Source organism: Lepidochelys kempii, chromosome 2 (assembly GCF_965140285.1).
Source record: "Lepidochelys kempii isolate rLepKem1 chromosome 2, rLepKem1.hap1, whole genome shotgun sequence".
Taxonomy (NCBI): Eukaryota; Metazoa; Chordata; order Testudines; family Cheloniidae; genus Lepidochelys; species Lepidochelys kempii.
The window spans coordinates 250,145,766-250,167,686 of record NC_136381.1 but is presented as its reverse complement, the minus strand read 5'-3'; the positions used below and the strand labels follow the sequence as shown (position 1 = coordinate 250,167,686).

Sequence of the window (21,921 nt, the reverse complement as noted above, 5' to 3'; positions counted from 1 at the left end):
TTAATTAAAACATTTTTACATAAATGGATTCTCATTGCCTCCAATCTAACACTAAATGAAAGGAAAGAAGGTCAGGTTCCCAGCCACAACACAATACCATTGGGTACAACAATACAATTCCAGCTCAGTTGTAACAATCAGGAAATTTTAACACTCAGGAAATATTGCACTGGTGCAGTCAGAGTAGCTTTACATTTAAAAAAAAGTTTTGTAAGTCAGTTTACTGCTTGATTTAGCATTCGTGAGACTGAAATACCACAATGCAGGCAGAAGCAGTACAACCTTGCCCTACCAAAGTGCCTCTGTTGACCTATTCTAGTGGTTAGAAGACAGATCACTTTTCTGAACCATTCAATCTTTGGGCTCTTTGTTGTCAGTGTCTTAGTTGTGTTGATGGTTTGTGGGATGCAGAATAATATTGAGACCTCAAACTCATTTCACACAGGCCACCAAATTAGCCACCAGAGGGCAACAACTTCCAGATTCAAAACAGTGGTCTAAATATGAAAGGATCTGCTATCTCACTACCAAGTAACTTCACTTCACTAAGGGTATATATCTGCACCGCAGATGGGACCATGCCTCCTAGCTTGAGTAGGCAGACATACACTAGTTCTGCTCAAGCTAGTGCACTAAAAATAGCAGAGTAGCCAGGAGCAGCACTGGTGGTGGCTCAGGCTAGCCACCAGAGTACATTCCTGCTACCCCTGGCTATTTTTAGTACACTAGCTGAAGCAGAGCTAGCGGATCTGACTACCCCAGCTGGGAAGCACACTCCCAGCTGCAGTGTAGATGTACCATAAGTGTCAGCTAGTCCATTCCTGAGCAGAAGCCGGCACATAAGACTATGAAATACTGAGATTAGAACATTATTTTGAAGAAATACTAATAATCTACATCTAATGTCCGTTACATCCACAGCCAAATGGTGCACAGCAGTTGCAGGTGTAGCAAGCAGTGAGAAGCTGCAAAAAGTTTATCTGCTCCCTAAACCAAAGGGACTGCTGCTTCCTACTCCTCAGAGGTTTTGGCCACCACCAAGGAGGCAGAAAGAGAGTGGGGCCATGGCCTGCCTGCCCATCCTCCACATGGCTAACACACTGACTAGTACACTCTTGAGTCACAGCTACAGGTCTGCTTGCCCCTGCAAGCCAAAGGACTCCAGGAGGTATTGTGATTTGCTTCTATTGTTTCTTCAGGGGCAATGCAGTTCTGCAAGCCTATGCCCACTAGTCACAATCTGTCCTCAGATGTTTAAAACAAACATTTCCCTTTATTTTATGAGCTACATGGATCACTTACATGGGAACTGAATAGGAAGTAGTGTTTCTGATAACAGAAGCAGAAGGGAAACTGCACTACAATTTAAGGTACTTTGTACACAAGAATGACCAGTATTGTCTTCCTTTTCACAATTAATAATATTTTACTTAGTAATTAATTTCTATCACATCCATCTAAAGTATACTTCAAACCTGAATACTAAATATTAATTGTATTGTGGGCAGTGCACTGATTCACTCAAACACAACTCCAGATATCTCTGGAGGCTGAAGTGGTAGTCAATTAATATTTCATTTGGTGAAGTCCGAGGATGGCTAGAATGGCACCCCATTGTTTATAGAAGATTTCCTTTGTGTTTGTGATTGAGTAAGTGTTTTCATAGGTTAAGGTAGGTTGGGACTTCATGGAACCATATTCATCACATGGGCTTTGATGCTACATCCAGTGTATTTAGGATAATACACTGGATTTTTGCTGACCATGGACATTTTGTTCTGCACTCTTATGTCAGTGCCAGAGAAGCATGTTATTTCCACATAAATTACAATTTTTGCAATTAATGACACCTTTTCACCATACAAAGAGCTAAAGAAAGAGTTCTCTTTGACCACCACAGAGGTGATGGAAGCACAGGCATAAGGGAAGTGTTTACTTTGCCAGTCATTTCAAGATTAGTAATTAGTTACAGGCAGTCCTTTAACTTAAGACACAATTGGTTCCTGCAAATTGTGTCGTAAGTTGAAATGTCGTAACTTGGAACTGCAATCCACTCCACTTCAGGACTGAGCATCGTAAAGTCGAAACCAATTGCCATAAGTCGAATCAGGGTGTCAATTCAGAAATGTTGTAAGTGCTGTTCGTTGTAAGTCAAACGTTGTAAAGTCAAGGACAGTCTGTACCAGGGTAACTGCCCACTCATGTGGCCCTTCTACTAATTCGAAGAATGAAAACACCTTAGAAAAACATTATTCACTAATAGTTAGTCTTCTAGCTTATGAGAATCATAAGCACCAGTCCAGTGTTTTGGATGCTTTTGCAGTACATTAATTCAAAATAGCATACAACCATTAAATATAATCTAACAGACTTTTCTTTTAGCTGTAATTATTACTTCCCATAAATCACAAGACCCCACGGCTATCTTTTCCTTGCCCCAGAGCCCAAGAAACTCTATCTACAGCTATATCTTAGGGCTTTCTCTTGCTCCTATTGCCACAGTATTTAATCACCTAACAGGTAAGTTTTAATGTCATCTTTCTTAATACATTGCTTTATGGGACGGATTTGTTTAAAATTTTTGTTTTTCTTTTTTTCTGTATTAGGCAGCTGTTACAGTTAGGCTGAAAGAATTAAGGGGATTAAATGATAGGTTTAGGGAGAGGAAGGCACGTGTTGTCACTCAGGAAGTTCTATACTCTTTTTTAGGAGATAAGTGACTGGACATTCACATACAAGAGATATGAGTCTATACAAATGAGTAAATCAAAATAGTTTATTCTACTGTATTTGCAATGTATAATAGCTTCCTCAGAAGTAGGTTGTAATAGAAGTGGGTCTTACATAGCAAAAATAGTACTGTTTAGGCATATATTAACTTACACGGTCTCTTAAAACACATTTTCTGCTCTCTTAGCCAGCACAAAATCAAAGACTCCAAAAACTCAGCCCTTCGCAATTCCAGTCGTGTTTTCCCATCTTTAGTTCAAATATGCCTCCTCTGCCACACTCTACCATTGCCATGTGCTCTAGTCATGTGGTGTGGAGCAATACAGGCTCTGTAAATCCTGCTCTTGAAGACAATAGGCCAAATTGTTGTTATTCCACTGAATTCAGTGGAGTTAACGCTGGAATAAATCTGGTCCAATAACTTCTACTTGACTCATCTGCTTCTACGTAACTCTTTATCAGATTTCAAGGCACTATTATCTCACAAAGAGCACTTAAACAATTGATAATTAGCCTAACTTGTTATTCATCATTTATATGGTTTTGTAAATTTAAACAGTGCTCAAACACAGAGCCCGAACTACAGTTCTGCTGGAAGAACCCAGTGCCAGGAAGGATGCAGTAGGTCTGCTGCATGAAGTGAAATGCAATGGCGTGAGTCACTTTCTCTGCCAATTTGCCTGAAGCCAGATAGGGCAGCCCCACAATAGAGTTCCACTATTTTAGGGGGCCAAGGTAGGCCAGCTGGGAGATGGCCCGATTCAGTGGATCTTAGCTTGCAGAGCTCCAACAAAATCGCAATGCTATCTTCCCCGATTAGAGTTGCCAATACAGAGCAGCAGTGGCATTGCTGCTCCAAGATTCCTCTGGTTACCAGCTAGTTTTCCAGTGGAGTTCAAGGTGTTGGTTTTGACCTATAAAGCTCTCTCGTCTCAGGACGTATCATGGCATTTTTGACCAACTGAGGTGCTCAAGAAGGGGATGCTGGCAGGGTCTTCTGCATGAGCAGTTGCCATCTCCAGAACTCATCTCCTTCCTTAGTTTAAGAGAACTCTGGTTTGATGACCTTTATAAAAAGCCTGCTTGCTGTAAGAGGTGCTGCAGGTGTTTCGGTGGTGCTTCTGGAACCTAGTATCTGAGATCGGCACAATATCACTAAGAAACCCTGACCTTTGATGACCTTTCTGGCAACTTACCAGGCTCCTCTTTTTTCCTGAGAAGAGTGGGATGAGGATCCTGTTGGTGTCAGTTGTTGCAATTAACTTGTTAGGTTTGTTGATGTCCCTTTTTGGCAAGTGAATCCATTGTAGTAGAGTGGCTTTGGGCGGCAATAGCCATTTGTACTCTTACGTTGTTGTGGTTGTGTGCTCTTTCAGAATTCAAAATAAGTAGTAAATCAACCTGAAACCTTTCTAATTTGTATTAATACCTGGATATTAAAATGCACAGATGGAGTCATTTTTAAAAGTATTTCCAAAGGCTGTTAAATGAGGAGAGAGAGAGTTGCAAGTGCAAGCACTGCAACAATTATGAGGAAGCCTCAAAAGGTACCGATCTCTGTAGAAGAAGCACTGAGTAAGATGAAGGATGGTAAAGCAGCTGGTGAAGATGAGATAACTGTTGATATGATCAAGGCAGTTGGAGATACTGGATAAAGTGGGTCCATAGATTACTATGTGTTTGCTGGGACCAAGCTAGGATATCAGAGGACTGGAGAACAGGATTGTTTGTGCCTCTTTGAAAGGGTAAGGATGATGCAGCAAATGATCCAAACACCCACAGAGGCATCACCGAGTTAAGTCAGCCTCTTAAAGTCCTTGAGAGAGTTTTCAAGGCTGTCCTTAAAGTCCTTGAGAGGCAAGGCTGAGGTGCAAAATGGAGAAAAAATGTAGGAGAGGAGCAACATGGCTTTAGGAAGGGAAGGAGAGTATAACTGCAGTGAAACATTTATTTTATGGATGGAGAGGGACTTCAGTAAGTGGAGATAATAGAAAAGTTGTATTGAAGCCCCGGAGCTAAGGTACTAACAATACATGGTATTTTGGGAACTTTTGAGGTGACAGTAGGTTTTGAGACAGATCAGTGTGCTGAGTCCAGTTCTCTTCATTCTAGTTATGGAGTTAATTAGTTGGAGAACCAAGCCTACGGAGACACAATGGAAATTAATGTATGCTGACAGTCTGGCCCTTTTGACTGACAACAAAGAGGAATTGGTAAACATGGTATCAGGGTGGACATCTGTGTTTGAAGACCATGGTTTGAAGGTATATACAAAGAAAAATGAAGTTATGCAAGTAGGGAAGGTGGAAGATGAGCTGGTGATTGATGTTTCAGGAGAGAAGCGGAATCAGAAAAAAGCATTTGTGTACTTGGTAAGTACACTTAGCACCATCAGAGAGATCTGGAGAATTTGAAAAGAAGAATCCAATGTGCACGGATGGCAGTGAAAAAAAAAGGTGGTAGGAGTACTATGGGACTGACAATTAAATAACAAATAAAAAGGAAAAGTGTATGCTGTGTGCATTTGTCCCTGCTATATGGTTGGAAAATAGAGGGTCTTACAGAGATGGAAGAAAAGAAGATAAAGGTAGTAGAAAACAACACTAAGAAGAATTGCAGGCAAGCAGAGGGTAGACAGAGTGAGCATAGAAGAAATTAGGGGGAAGATGAACTTGGAACTCTCAGTGATAAATAGGCTGGAGAGCACACACTTGAAGTGGACTGGGCACGTGATAAGTACAGAAGAATGACCAGAAAAGAAAGCCTGGGAGGAAGAGGACAGTAAGAAAATATATGGAAGACTGAGGATACAATGAAAAGACTCTGTCAAGAGACATTTGAAGAGAAAAGAATTGGAACTCCAAGACCTACAAACCCATTTGATGGAAAGGAAGGAGCGACACAAAATTGTGAGCACCTCCAGCCCTCTGGGAATGGAAAAAGGAGTCCAGAAGTGAAGTGAAATGAGAGAGTAATTAAACCAGACTGGAATAATCGGTCCCAGAGCCATTTGTCTTCGGAACACTGCCTCCAATTTGTGAATCATTAAACCTAGTAAAGGGACAGGGTGCAATCTGCACTTGTTCTTTAATAGAGTAGGGGTAGGGAAATAGAGGAAAAACACTGGTAAGTAACTTATTAATTGGATTACTGAATAAACAGGAACAGCAAACAGCATTAATAGGTTAGGTGACACATCAGTTGCCAAGAAGGCCAATGGCATTTTGGGATGTATAAGTAGGGGCATTGCCAGCAGATTGAGGGACGTGATCGTTCCCCTCTATTCAACATTGGTGAGGCCTCATCTGGAGTACTGTGTCCAGTTTTGGGCCCCACACTACAAGAAGGATGTGGAAAAATTGGAGAGAGTCCAGTGAAGGGCAACAAAAATGATTACGGGTCTGGAACACATGACTTATGAGGAGATGGGATTGTTTAGTCTACAGAAGAGAAGAATGAGGGGGGATTTGATAGCTGCTTTTAACTACCTGAAAGGTGGATCCTAAGAGGATGGATCTAGACTATCCTCAGTGATAGCAGATGACAGGACAAGGAGTAATGGTCTCAAGTTGCAGTGGGAGAGATTTAGGTTGGATATTAGGAAAAACTTTTTCACTAGGAGGGTGGTGAAACACTGGAATGTGTTACCTAGGGAGGTGGTGGAATCCCCTTCCTTAGAAGTTTTTAAGGTCAGGCTTGAAAAGCCCTGGCTGGGATGATTTAGTTGGGGATTGGTCCTGCTCTGGGCAGGGGGTTGGACTAGATGACCTCCAGAGGTCCCTTCCAACTCTGATATTCTATGATTCTATGATCAGTGATTATCTCGACATGTTCCTCCAAGGAAAACTCCATAAAATACTAGCTCCAATGCAGAAAGCTATAGTGTGATACACATGCAGATTTTAAGTAAGTAAAAATTGAAGACAACAGATGTTTGGGACTGAAGTGAGTACATGGGTAATGGATAATGTACAAAGAGGTATGAAGAGATCTTGTGCTATTATCATACCATGGAGATCTTACTTAGACCCAAATGGTGAAATGCATTATGCATACATTACACTGCTATATTTTAAGGACAGGATTTTACATTTTGTACATTGTCCTATTGGAAGGTGCTGTGGAGCCTCCTACACCAATGGGCATACTCCAGGACAACCCCACCCCCAGCTTTGTGGCACATGCGGGGAGTGCAAACACTGCACCCTCATTCCCTTTGGGGTAGCTTGCATCCAGGGCGCAGGAAGAGTGAACAGTCCAACGGGGCTACTCATGTGACTAGATTCAGGTTTGGGCCCATACTATTTGCTATTGCTGCTCAGAGATGGTGAAGGCTGCACACCCTTGCAGGGAAAAAACTACAAGTTCAATTTTGTTTAGGCACTTTCCCATTTTGTTTGTAAGGAGTTGTTGTTTGTCCACCATGTTGGTGATCTTCTTCTTGAGACAACTGGCGCCTTTTTCTCTCTAAGGTGGGAAAGAGCAGGGGTCACTATGGCCTGTGTTCTGCCTAGTAACAGGAGAGCATAAAAGACTGCTGCACCTGAAAGTAGATGCTGTCCTTCCTGGTGGCAGCGAAGTACATGTCCTAGTCAAGACTTCGAGGGATCTACAGAAGACCATCGAAGAAGATTCAAACTGCATAGTTCCAGTTATCAGTTCCTGATTGATTTCTATCTTACCTGTATCCTGAACTCCTGTGTCCTCACCTTGCTGTCCTGTTGTATTCCATCAGTGATGTCCTCTGTTGTGGGTCCACCCCTCTGAACCTGGTGTAGTATGCTGTGTACCTCTGTACCTTACCTGTAGTAAATTCCCCTTTGTCTTCATGAATTTGGGACCTTGACTTTATGTCAGTTTGTTGTGCCAACCTGCACCTGTATGCCTTTTGTGTATTGTTTTGCTGGCGCTCCTATAAGTTACTGTTTCCTGTTTGAGTCACTGTTTAAACCAATTTGCTTTATAGTTAACTTTGTCCTTAGTTTTCTCTCCATTGATAGATGCGGTCTGGGGGAACAAGTCTGCTGGGTGGGGACTCTGAGGTGTGCAACCTAGAGCACATCCAGTTAACCACAGGCAAGTTCCTGGTTAACACCCTGCTGGGTGCTGAGCTCTGCTATTGCGCAGATTGACATGTGGTTTTCCTCATCCCAAGCAATTTGTAGTCCCTTCTATATTTCAGTTCCTTATAACACTTTGCACTTCTATAACATTTTTCATCTGAGGATCTCAAAGTTCGTTACAAACATTAGTCAAGCCTCAAAATACCGCATCCACGTTAGGTTATTCCCATTTCAGAGATTAGGTAAGGGATTTCCCTAGGCGACAGTAAGGCCTTGTCTACAAACACAGTTGCACTGTTTTAACTAAAGGTGTGTTTGCAAGTTTGTGAGTGAACACGCTTATTTCAGTCTAGCTTGATCCTGTAAAAAAAAAAAAAGTAGATTATCCTACACCAAAATAAACCACTCTTAACCTGAAATAATGGTGTCAACACACAAACTTAAATAAACTGTTGCTAAACAGGTGGAGTTTGTGTGTAGGCAAGGTCTAAGTCAGTGATGCAACTGGGAGTAAAATCCAGGACCCTTGCCGGGGGAGGGGGGGGGGAAATCCTGATTCCACTGAAGTTATTGACTTAAGTGGTGCCAGATTCATCCCTATTTTCAGTCTCCTTCACTACCAGCTTGTACACACTGCCTCCCTATTTTAAGAAAATTAAACTTTAATTTTTTTCTCTCTTAAAAGAAATTATATGCAGAAAATAAATTAAGGTACCCATAAAGGGATATAATGGCAGCCAAGGCAGGAAATTCAGAGTTAAGGTATAAACATTACAGAATATGCATTACAATAGGGTCTTTCTTCATATCATCACAAAACATCGTTCTATTTGCCAGATAGTACGATACAACAGACTAGAAAAGAACTGACTTTCTCCTGTAACCATAGAAGCATAGACGTGCAAACAACACTCTGCCTTCTGCATTACTGCATACGTGTGAGCACATAATGAAAGGCTCCCCTCACCACACGTCCCAGTTATGTACTACTGGTCAAGAGCATCTTTTGTGTAAATAAAGTACATATATATTCAGGACCTGATTCTGTATTTGCTTACATAAGTTACTTAACTCACATTAAGTGTTTGCAGGATCGGGCCCTTTAGTGACACTTTCATCACATATTATTTCATCCTCCTTTTTTTAAATATTCTGTTCAGGAAAAATAAATCAAAAGAAGTTACTTAATTTACATAGTGCTGAGAGGGCTGTCCCTCTCTACTGTCTGCAGAAATTCAGAGTTTAGGCTGAAGTTCTGGTTCTGCCTTTCAACCAAGACACAATGCTTAAGCATCACTGCACATATAGCACCAGAATTGTATACCCTACTCATGTGGAGCAGTACCTCACTACAAAAATGGTCCTTTTAGAGACAAAATAGACTATTCTTGAAGTAAGGTGCTACTCAACATAAGAAAGGGTATCAGAATCTGGCCCACAGCAGTTTTACAGACACTCGCAATATGGCAAGTCCATGAATTGCCATACTGGATTAGACCATCCATCCATCTAGTTCAGTATCCTGTACAAGAAGGTGGACAAGCAGCCCTCTGTGCTGGAGTCTGGAGACCTGGCCATGGAGGTTATAACAGTTAAATTGAGAGGTGAAATATGGGAATACTGGGAGTCATAAGTGAGTATCAGAGAACAGACCCCATAGTATGTACATCACGCAGTGTTTGAAGTCTGGTTAGACTTGTTAGACTCAGTCAGAGTACCAGCTTTAAGGCCTTGTTTACAATGGAAATTTTAGGCATCAGTGCCCAGTCATCAGCATAGCCGCGCTAGTGCAAGATATGGTAAAGTGCTATGAGCCATAATTTGTACTGCTGCAGCATGCTTTTGCCTGAGACTGGGTTAAGTTGCATTTGGGCAAATCAGAGTTTTGTCTGTCTACATTTACCAATGGGTGAGCAAATTCCCAGGGCAGACAACACTCCAGTCTAAATGCTCTGAACATAACTGATCTGTGAACTATGTTCAGGACCCGTTTAAGCACTTCAGAAATTTTTGGAATTCTAATGTTTACACTGGTCAATTTTCTATCTTAATTTAAAGGTTTGCCCCTATGAAAAGAGAGGCACTTCTTTTCTTCATATTTCCTGCATCTTCAGAGTCTTGAACGTCTGGCACTTTTATCTTTGTGCATTTTGATGACGCATAACACTGATTACAAAGTAATAGGTTCCCTTCTTTTTTTCAAATACTGTTTTTATGTAGTTCATACAGGAATCCAATTAGCATATCATTGTGACTGATTAAATATGCCTCATGTAAATGTACATGTCAAAATACATACTGTACTTAAACAAATACGCAAGGTTGCCAGTCTTCTGTAAACAGCTTTGCATGCATAAACTAACTCAGAAACACAAAAGCTTATATTTTAATTCTCAATCACTACCAGAATAAAGACAGAGCGAGAGGGAAACAGAAAAGGTAGTGTTACTCATGCATGAAGAGAGAGAATGAATATAGACATTTGTCTCTCTTTGTCTCTGAAGAAAACTATTGACAAGAGATTCCCCATCTGCATACGAGGCTGTCACGTCAGATTAGCTCATCAGGTAATGGAAATTTGGCCTCTGATCCAGAAAAGGTCCCTATGCACTAAGAATCAAGACTGTTTCAAAGAGATTGTATTATCTTAGACAGCAGAATCAAATTAATATGGGAATGACTTCTACTGGAGGAAATTTTTTGTTACAAATGTGCTAAAGTTTATTATGCATAGCATCCACTTCTCATAAGTGATCTTTTTTGATATTTGCTCATTACTTTTTGACCTTCTTTGGGGGGGGGGAGGAGGGGATACAATGCACCACAGATGAAGTATTGTCAGTATAGGTTGAACAAAAACAAAAATGCTTCTTACACACACACACACACACTTTTAAACGCGTACCAGTCGCAACAGTTATGTTGTCCTTCTCCAGAAAGCTCACACTAATCAGTAAAAATTCCAAAATTATTGAGTCTAGTCACTAACATCCCTAGTGGAATAATTTTAGATCTTTGGATCATTGAATGGATACACTGTAAAATATTAGTGACTTTTAATGCATAAACAATGTGATTTTACTTATTTACAATTGTTGTGGGAAAAGAAAATTATATTATGCTCTCTCTTAATATTCAGATCTGTTCTATTAAAAGTTATTTGGTTAGGCCTGCTTTACCTTTCACTCTTGTTGTAGAGAAGACTAAAAAGTCTCCCCAAAGAAAAGACATGAGAATCATTGAAACCAAAGGGAGCTGAAGGTTCTCAGCACCTCCCAACATCAGACCCTTGAGCCTTCATCCAGGAAAGCTTGTCAACAAGGCAAGATATAGATGTTAGCTCTGTGTTTTTTAATATGGGTCACACATCTTTAAAAAAGGTTCAATGAAAGAGTGAGAGGCTGAAGAGCAAAAGGCATAAAGCTATAAACAGAGATCTATATACATGACAAGAAGAATTAGAATATACACAATATGTCAGTCAACCTGAACCAACTCCCACTGAAGTCAATAGTCTTTTCATTGACCTCACTAGGAACTGAATCAGGACACTACTGAGCATGTCAGAATGACACATGGTCCATTTCTCAAAGGACTTCAATGAGGTTACACCTGGATGAATTTGACCCAGGGTGTCTGATCCTAGTCCCATTGAAGTTGATGGAAATTCATTGGGAGTAGGAGCAGACCTATCGTTCTGTGTATTATAGCATGTGGAGATGAACTACATGAAGTCTGGTAAAAGCTTAAATAAAGAGAAATGAATAGGGGAGCCTGGAAATAAATCCAGCATATCAAAATAGTGGAATAATGGAAATATCAGGGCAATGCAAGATGTCTTGTTATTGACATTATAAAAAACTGAAGTCTCATTTAATCTAAAATAACTGATACGTATCAGTGATTGTTATTAAATCCACATTCTTAGTCCAGTTACTTTGTTTAATATATTAAAATTTCTAAGACAGGTTCCTGCATATTCCAGTATCGTTAATCAGTAATTTAGAATGTTTCTCTGTCAGATTTAATATTGCAGATTTGAATGTAGCTTAATTGTTATCTCCAAAAAATGAAAAAAAAATCAGCAAGTTTTGGATTTACTACTAATAATCTACACAGTTTATATTTTAAGAAGAAATGACAAAGCCAAATGAAATTTACTGTTATTGTTCTAATTGCTGTCAGGGCAATGATGATGATGGAGATAAAGGTGACAGTGATAAATGGTGCAATATTTATTTCCAAATGGTTGAGCTAGGATCATAAGAACTGCCATAACAGATCAAACCAATGGTCCACCTACTCCAATATTTTGTCTCTGACAGAGGTTCAAAGCAAGAAGCAAAATATCCTATAATGGACAATTACAGAAAATCTGCCCATAGAGGAAAGTGGTTGGTTTTTTTAAAACCAAAAAGTTAATGCGTGAGGGTTTATATGCCTTTAAAAATTTTTCTCTATAATGAGGTAATGCAACTGTGGATTTTTTATTATTAATATAATTATAGGGATATTTTTGAAAATGGGAATATACTTCTTCCTCCCACATCTTCTACTTTTTAAGTCTAGCAGGCAGGCTGTTTCTAGAGAAAAGGAGGGCAGCTGCACACATACATAATACCCTCTACTTTGACATTGTCAATTCTCTTGCTGGCTGAGTGCTTGATACTGTGAAGTACTGAGTGCCCTTGGCTCACATTAATGTCACTGAAACCTGTGGGCCCTCAGCATCTTCCAGGAGGCACTCAGAACCTCACAAGATCAAGCCCTGGAAAAAAGAGGAGACAGAATTCGACAAATGTCTTGCTCTGAACTGATACTCTCCATTACTACTTAGGGTTGGCAGTTCCTCTAAATGCCCACTATTTATTCAGGTTATGTCAAAGACAGAAAGTCAGCTCATCACATTTCTTGTCCTCATGGCAGTATCACTCCCTGCATCGACTGGTAACTGGGCAATGCTCCACAGTCCATTCACACATATTACTCATGCACTGGCAAAGAAGACATGAGCATCAACATGCTAAAATCTGAGAAGATAAAGCAACCCATCAACTGATAGTTGCCTTAGAAATCGCATGATGCATGGTTGGATTTTCAATCTTTTCTTCTTTGTGTCATCAGCTATTGCAAAAATAGATGCAAATATAATTCCACTGTATGGAAATAGGTTTCCCTCTAATACATTCAGACAGAGATCCATTTTTATACAGACGAATAGCACTGTATGTATCTTGCACAAAAGAAGCATACATAAAATAATTTCCTGGAGGAGGTTTTGCTTCAAGTGAGTGTGACATTCCATATTCAGTTGCTCAAAGGATATTATTTTCAGATATAGGAGAATAAAGAGAGAACTTAACTGTATGTAAAAGATGTGAAGGAAAAAACTTCATTAGAGAAATAAAACCTTAACTTGTCCAATGGAGTCAGACCATTATGTTCTTCTAATTATTCATGTAATAAAAACCAGCACAGTATAGCAGTGCATTTACACACAGTTTATAAACTTTTTAACTGCTGAATTTCAATTTCTGTTCATTGACAGCAAAGGAATGATTCTGTCGTTAATGCAGACAATATACCTCCCGTTAATGTTTAAGGACACCTCCAGTGAATATTTAAAAACCCAGAGAAGCTCAGGATAAAATTTTCAAAAGCACGTAAGTAATTTAGGAACATATGTCCCATTGTTAAAAGTGCCTTAGGCGCTTACGCCCAAATGCATTTCATTAGCAAAGAGTGAGGCTGAATGCAGGTTAAGTTGAACAAGTGGAACTTTATTAAATCCTGTGCACTGCTCTGTCCATGTGGATGAGTTGCTTCAAGCCTAATTCCCCATATTCCCTGGTGTCCCATCAATAACAGTCTCTCTAGGGCACATGGGCCCTCTCACTCCAGTTCCACTGAACATGATACAAAATCCTCAAAGATATTTAGGCACCTAAATCCCATTCATTTCCTAAATACCTTAGAGAATCAGGGCCTACATCTCACTGAAAGACAATAAGGCTTATGCTTTTAAATGTCAAAACTTGTGTAAAAATGGACATGGTACACTTAGGTATTTTTGAAAATTATATTCAATCTAAAAACTAAAATTTATATCTTTTAAAAACTTTTTCTAAAAGTTTATTAAACAGCAAAGCTGTTTTCCAGGAAGTGGCACAAAGAAAGATAAAAGGAAATTGACTGTGCACTTCAGTATTAATAGGAAAATCAGAAGATTTTGATGGCTGTATCCAGGTAAAATTCAGTGTGTACTGCCATTCCTTTTTATGTGTAGAGATACATAATTAGGGAGCACAGAGTGACAGGAAATTCTCATGCAAGGGGAGAAAATGGTTTCCTGAGGAAAGAATGGTGGTTGTTTCCAGCAAGCCTACCATTATACTTTGTAACTGTATCTTACAACAGCAAGACTGGAGGTCTAGAAGCTGGACATGCTGGACCTCCCTTCTTTGGCTTAGCAGATAGTTGCCCATGTTATTGACCAGATTGTGCCTGACCCTTGCTTGGTGACACATTGGGGAGGAGTGGCACTGTACCTCTCAGGGTTTCTTAGTGATATTGTACCGATCTCAGATACTAGGTTCCAGAAGCACCACCGAAACACCTGCAGCACCTCTTACAGCAAGCAGGCTTTTTATAAAGTAACAAGTAATATCCACAGTTCCACCTGTAACTAGTGTACTCCTCTGTCTGATACTTAAACATCTTTTGGAAGGTCCAGGGAAGCGAAACACAGGCCAAATCATCAAAGAGAGAACAGATGCAGTAGGGAGGTTTCTTCATGGAGCTTGGCAGAGGCTCTGGTTATAAGCCTGACTCTATCTAGGGCAGAGTTCTCTTAGGGCAGTCTGGGAAAAGCAGTCTCACAAGAGGGTCATTTTGATAGGTAACCTCTTCTGTTCATGCTGGGAGGTAGCAGAAAAATGTGAAAAAAATAGAGGTTTATTAAACACTCTTCTTTCCTCAGTCCCAGAAGGGTTGCTCATGGAGGAACAGGATAATAGATGCTCCAGTGTAAAAATGCACTAGAGCACACTGCCTACTAAAGGGCTCAGTGAAGGTTTGGGAAGACATTTTCTTTTAAGTACACCACACAGTCACAGAAATATAGGTCTGGAAGGGACCTCGAGAAGTCATCAAGTCCAGTACTCTGCACAGAGGCAGGACCAAGTAAACTGAAACCATCCCTGACATGTTTTTGTCCAACTTGTTTTAAAACTTTTTAAAACTTTCAGTGTTTGGGATTCCACAACCTCCCTTGTGTCGGAGAAAAACAGAGTTCTCACTCTGAGGTTGGGTGCAGCAAGTCAGATACACTTTATTATCTCAAGCAATTGCACAGAGGGGAGAGTGCACTAGGTCACAGGGTTTCCTCCACCTAGGCAGGTCTCTCAAAAGATAAACAATTAGAGCAAGCACTTCCATCTTTATTACAGACAATAATAAGCAACAGCTGCATATTCTTTATACATATTCCTTCCTTATTTTTCTCACCAATTTCTCTTATAGTCTACATTCTATTCTTATCTAATACAAGGTCACAACAGCTTCTTTCACAGTTCTTTTCCTACTCGCTTTGCACTATCCCTGCTTCTACAAATCTTGCGTTATTAAAGCTAGAATTAGCCTGACTCCTGCTCATTTCAGAGGCCTGCATCCAAATTCCCTTTATCTACTTGCATACTTGGAAGCCTATTCCAGAGCTTAACGACCCTCAGAGTTAGACAGTTTTTCCTACTATCTAACCTAAATATCCCTTGCATCAGATTAAGCCCATTAATTTTTGTCCCACTCTCAGAAGACATGGAGAACCATTGATCACCATCTTCTTTATAACAGTCCTTAACGTATTTGAAGACTTATCAACTTCCCCCTCAGTCTTCTTTTCTCAAGACTAAACATGCCCAGTTTTTTTAAACTTTCCTCGTAGGTCAGGTTTTCTAAACCTTGAATCACTTTTGTTTCTCTTTTCTGGACTCTCTACAATTTGTTCATATTTTTCCTGAAGAGAGGCAACCAGAATTGCACACAGTATTCCAGCTGAGGCCTCACCAGTGCTGAGTAGAGCAGGACAACTACTTCCATATCCTACGTACACCACAGAAGGATATAAGCATTTTTTGCATTTGCATCACATTACTGACTCATATTCAGCGTGTGATTCACTATGACCTCTAGATCCTTTTCAGCAGTATACCACCTAGCCAGATATTCCCCACTTTGTAGTTGTGTATTTGATTGTTCCTTCCTACTAAGCGATGTATTTTGTACTTCTTTTTATTGAATTTCATCTTGTTGAATTTAGGCCATTTCTCCAATTTCTCCAGGCCATTTTGAATTCTAAATCCTGTCCTCCAAAGTATTTGCAATGCCTCCCATCTTAGTGTCATCTGCAAATTTTATAAGCATACCCTCCATTCTATTATCCAAGTTATTCATGAAAATACTGAATGCTACCAGACCCAGGACTGATCCTTGCAGGACTCAACTAGATACACCCGACTAGTTTGTTCATAAGAATGTTATGCGGGACTGTGTCAAAAGCCTTACCAAAAATCAAATAGACCACATCTATTGCCCCTCCCCACCCACAAGGCCAGTAACCCTGTCACGGAAGAAAATGAGGCTGGTTTGGCATGATTTGTTTCTGACAATCCATGCTTTTTGTAGGATTCCTTTTTTATGTCCAGGTAATAAAAGAGCTCCTGATGAAGCCATTTTGGTCTCTTACTATTCTTCCTTTCTTTCCTTCATGTTGGGATGGTTTGCAGTTTTGCCTTTGATGTTGTCTCCGTGAGACATTGGCAGCTCTCATGAACTCCTGAAGTACTTTTTCCCTAAGTTTTTGTTCCCACAGGATCTTGCCTACCAGTTCTCTAAGTTTGTGAAAGTCTGCTTTTTTTGAAGTCCATTGTTCTTATTTTGCTGCACTCACTCCTTCCTTTCCTTAGAATCATGAAATCTATCATTTTATGATCACTTTCACCCACATAGCCTTCTACTTTCACATTTGCTACCAATTCCTCCCTGTTGGTCAGAATCAAGTCTAAAATGGCTGATTCCTTGGTCACTTCCTCCCTTTTCTGGAACAAAAAGTTGTCGCCAATACATTCCAAGATCTTATTGGAAATTTTGTGATTTGCTTTATTGCTTTTCCAACAGATGTCTGGGTATTGAAAGTCTCCCATTATTACCATGTCTTGTGTTCTGGATATTTCTGTTATTTATTCTAGAAATACATCATCCACCTCCTCTCCCTGATTTGGTGGCTTATAGTAGACCCAGACCATGATGTAACCCTATTTTTTACTGTTTTTATCCTTACCCACAGACAATCAGCTCCTCTGCTTCCCACCTCCTTCTGGACTTCAGAACAAGTATATATATATATATATATATATATATATATATATATATATAAATATAAAATATGTGTGTGTATATAATTTTCTTGATGTATAATGCAACATCTCCTCCCTTTGTATCCTGCCCATTCTTCCTAAACAAGCTATATCCCTTTATACCAATATTCTATTTTGTGCTAGTGTTCAAGTTTTGGTGTGCTTTGCTTTCATAGAATCATAGAATATCAGGGTTGGAAGGGACCCCAGAAGGTCATCTAGTCCAACCCCCTGCTCAAAGCAGGACCAATTCCCAGTTAAATCATCCCAGCCAGGGCTTTGTCAAGCCTGACCTTAAAAACCTCTAAGGAAGGAGATTCTACCACCTCCCTAGGTAACTCATTCCAGTGTTTCACCACCCTCTTAGTGAAAAAGTTTTTCCTAATATCCAATTGAAACCTCCCCCACTGCAACTTTTCTTGTTAGTAATTTAAACAGGGGTTTAATTATGTGTGTTTTGTGCAACAAACAATTATTTTTATATATATAAATGCTGGACTATGTATAGACTTTTATATTCATAGACTATTCATAGACTTTAAGGTTAGAAGGGACCATTACGATCATCTAGTCTGACCTCTTGCACAACACAGGCCACAGAATCTCACCCACCCACTCCTGTAACAAATCTCTAAACTATGTCTGAGCTGTTAAAGTCCTCAAATCGTGGTTTAAAGACTTTGAGGTGCAGAGAATCCTCCAGCAAGTGACCCATGCCCCTCGCTGCAGAGGAAGGCAAAAAATCCCCAGGGCTTCTGCCAATCTGCCGTAGAAGAAAATTCCTTCCCGACCCCAAACGTGGTGAACAGCTAAACCCTGAGCATGTGAGCAAGACTCACCAGCCAGACACCCAGGAAAGAATTCTCTGTAGTAACTCAGATCCCACCCCATCTAACATCCCATCACAGGCCATTGGGCATATCTACCACTAATAGTTGAAGATTAATTAATGGCCAAAATTACGCTATCCCATCAGATCATCCCTTCCATAAATGTATCAAGCTTAGTCTTGAAGCCAAATATGTCTTTTGCCCCCCCTGCTCCCCTTGGAAGGCTGTTCCAGAACTTCACTCCTCTAATGGTTAGAAACCTTCATCTAATTTCAAGTCTAAACTTCCTGACGGCCAGTTTATATCCATTTGTTCTTGTGTCCACATTGGTACTGAGCTTAAATAATTCTGCTCCCTCTCCAGTATTTATCCCTCTGATATATTTATAGAGAGCAATCATATCTCTCCTCAGCCTTCTTTTGGTTAGACTAAACAAGCCAAGCTCTTTGAGTCTCCTTTCATAAGACAGGTTTTCCATTCCTCGGATCATCCTAGTAGCCCTTCTCTGTACCTGTTCCAGTTTGAATTCATCTTTCTTAAATATGGGAGACCAGAACTGCACACAATATTCCAGATGAGGTCTCACCAGTGCTTGTATTATGGTACTAACACCTCCTTATCTCTACTAGAAATACCTCGCCTGATGCATCTCAAGACCGCATTAGCTTTTTTCATGGCCACATCACACTGGCGGCTCATAGCCATCCTGTGATCAACCAATACTCTGAGGTCCTTCTCCTCCTCTGTTACTTCCAAGTGATGCGTCCCCAGTTTATAACAAAAATTCTTGTTATTAATCCCTAAATGCATGACCTTGCACTTTTAACTATTAAATTTCATCCTATTACTATTTCTCCAATTTACAAGGTCATCCAGATCTTCCTGTATGATATCCCAGTCCTTCTCTGTATTGGCAATACCTTCCAGCTTTGTGTCATCCGAAAACTTTATTAGCACATTCCTGATTTTTGTGCCAAGGTCAGTAATAAAAAAAATAAATAAGATTGGTCCCAAAATATGCCACCTTCTGTGGTTATGCCGAGATCCAAATATGCTACCAGCCACAGTCATGCACACAGCATCTGCAGAAAAAGGAAGTTTATACTAGAACCATGCTAGCCTTTAAAAGAAAATAATTTAAAAATCAATTGAAACCTACCTGAAGACATCCTTCAAAAAGCCCTGTTGTTCTTATTAATTGAAGTACAGACTAGTGATTTACTTTCATCACACACTGTCACTTGCTGCCAAAAATGGCAGCCCCCTTGGAGTAAAGTCAAAAACAATGACTGCTACAGAGGCACTGAAATCACAACTACACTTCTCAAAAATAGTTTTTGTTTGGGGATTTTTTATTAGATCTTTTAAGAAATGTAGTTACTTACACAGGGTTTATTTATTTTTTAAAAGTGATTGTCTGCTGCTAGTGGAAGGCAGGTGTGCACAGATGGTAAAATAAACCACTGTCTACCTACCCTGAGCATTCAAAACAGCAACACCTATTCCAAACTAAAATCTACCAAGTAAGTAGACCAGTGAATATGCAGCATATAAACAGGCATATGCAGGTGAATTATATAACTTGCTCTATCGTCAGCAATTGTTATTCATCCTCTTTAGCATTTATAGCTTGAGAATGTTTTCTTTCACTTTCTAGAAGATTGGAAGGGTCAAATATTTCTTTCGTTCACATGTCTTACTGGGCATTCTAACATTCAGGGTATGTCTACATTTCATTGTAAACTCAAGCCTGTGGGACCGGGGCTTGTGGATTTGGTGTTTTCAAATCCATGATTGAGTATCCGCACTGCATTTTAAACATGAGCTTACCATTTTTGGACTCGGGTCTCAGAATCATTCTAGCATGTTTATGCCGCATTACACAGACCTTGTGACTCAGGTCTGAGGCTTGAGTTGTGAATGACAGGGCTTGGGCCCAAATCACAGCACGACTTGGGCTCTGACTCATCCCCTAGTAGAGTACTAAGACCTTGGTCCTGAGCACTTGCTGACCCAAGTCAGATTGATTTGTGAGTGGTTAGAACTGTGGCTTGGGCTCAAACCTGAGTCAGAGACAAGGCTTAGTGTAGTGTAGACATACCCTCATATACCAAAACTAAATGAAAAGTTCAAATATTTCGGATGGTGTCCCCAAAACACCTCAAAATTATCAAAACCTCTGAAAAATCCTATGGCATGCCAGCCATTAGTTTAAAGGAAAGGCATCATAGCTTAAATAATTAGGGACTGATCCAAAGCCCAAAGTAAAGTCAATGCAAAGGCTCTCATTTACTTCAGCAGGCTCAGATCAAGCCCTTATATACTAAGCAATTCTGTACCATAGGTAGGGCTACAAGGCTCTGGACAATACCTCAGCCACTTCATAGCCCTCCTTAGGCTATGCTTAGGAGACTAGTAATATGTATAGAGAATATTACTTGAATAAAGCTATGGGTGGTCAAAAAATTATCTCTTCCTCTTTTTTCCTATGTATAATACTTACAAACTGGGAGCAGATTGTACCTGGTCATAAAACAGGAGTACAGTAAGTGTGAAGGGAGGGGGAAAAGAAAGTCCTCCCCAGACAGAATGGCTCCTAATGCTCCCCCTTAAGTAGTACAGCTCTGTGCCACCCCCAGCTCTGGGCGGGACCTTTAAGGCATTGGAAACAGCATGGAGGACTTGTTTCTACTAGGATATTTTATGTTTAAACATGATTCTTAGGAGTAGAGTTAGCTGACATGATGCTGAGCATGACTGATGGGTTAACAAGAGTTTTAAAAGAGCTGTCTGAGGAGCCCACTGAACTATTAATGTTGATTTCAACAGTTGGGAAGTTCCAGAAGACTGAAAGAAAGTGAATGTTTTGTCAGTATTTTAAAAGGATAAACGGGATGACCCTGGTAATTACTGGCCTGTCAGTCTGAAATCAATCCTGAGAAAGGTAATGGAACAGCTAATATGGGGCTCAATTAATAAAGAATTTAAAAAGGATAATGTAATTAAGGCCAATCAATATGGGTTTATGGAAATTAGATCATGTCAACCAAACTTAATATCTTTTTTGATGAGATTACAAGTTTGCTTGATCAATGATCATGGTGGATTCTCCATCACTGACAATTTTTAAATCCAGATAGGATGTTTTTCTAAAAGGAATACTCAAGGAATTATTTGGGGAAGTTCTATGGTGTGAGTTATACTGGAATTCAAACTAGATGATCACAGTGTTCCCTTCTGGCCTTGGATCATCCATGGATCATGGTAGACAAAGACAAACCATGTTCAGCATCGTGTCAACCTAGTCATCCTAAATAGTGACTGGATGCTGATTATAATGTGGCCTTGTCTACAATGACCAAGTTACTCATGGACAGCTTCATGTCAGCTAACTCGACTCCTCGCAATTATGTTTTAACTCAGTAACATTTCCTAGGCTCAAGAAGAAATGGTATTTGGGACAGTTGGTGTTCAAGTAACATAATGCTGTGGGGGAGGGAAGAACTGCAATTCCCTTCTGGACAGTTTTGAAGACCAAAAACTCAGCTATTCATTAAATATTTGTAAAATGAAGTTACATATCAAAACATGACAGAACAGGATATTTCATGTGTTTAGATGTGAACAGCAATCTTCTTGGAAAGAAAAATTTTACTTCTGAAATACTAAACTGAATTTTTGCTCAGACAGAGGACCACTTAAACTAAAAATGGTCATAGTTGTGAGTGAAAACCCACTAATTTCAGAAAAGTTTTTTCCCGCACAAAATTAGTTCAAATTTTGTGATATCAGGATGACTTGCAAAAATCTCAAATTCTCAGGTTTTCAAATTTCGACTGAAAATATTTCACAAAGGCCCCCAAAATATTTTTTTCTTAATGATTC

At 39.8% G+C, this 21,921-nt stretch overlaps 1 protein-coding gene across 3 annotated transcripts in view; it reads right to left on the bottom strand.

Moving 5' to 3' along the window:
- The window catches only part of PTPRN2 (protein tyrosine phosphatase receptor type N2), a 1,057,407-nt gene that overhangs the window by 492,128 nt on the left and 543,358 nt on the right, over positions 1 to 21,921 (bottom strand). The window lies entirely within an intron of this gene.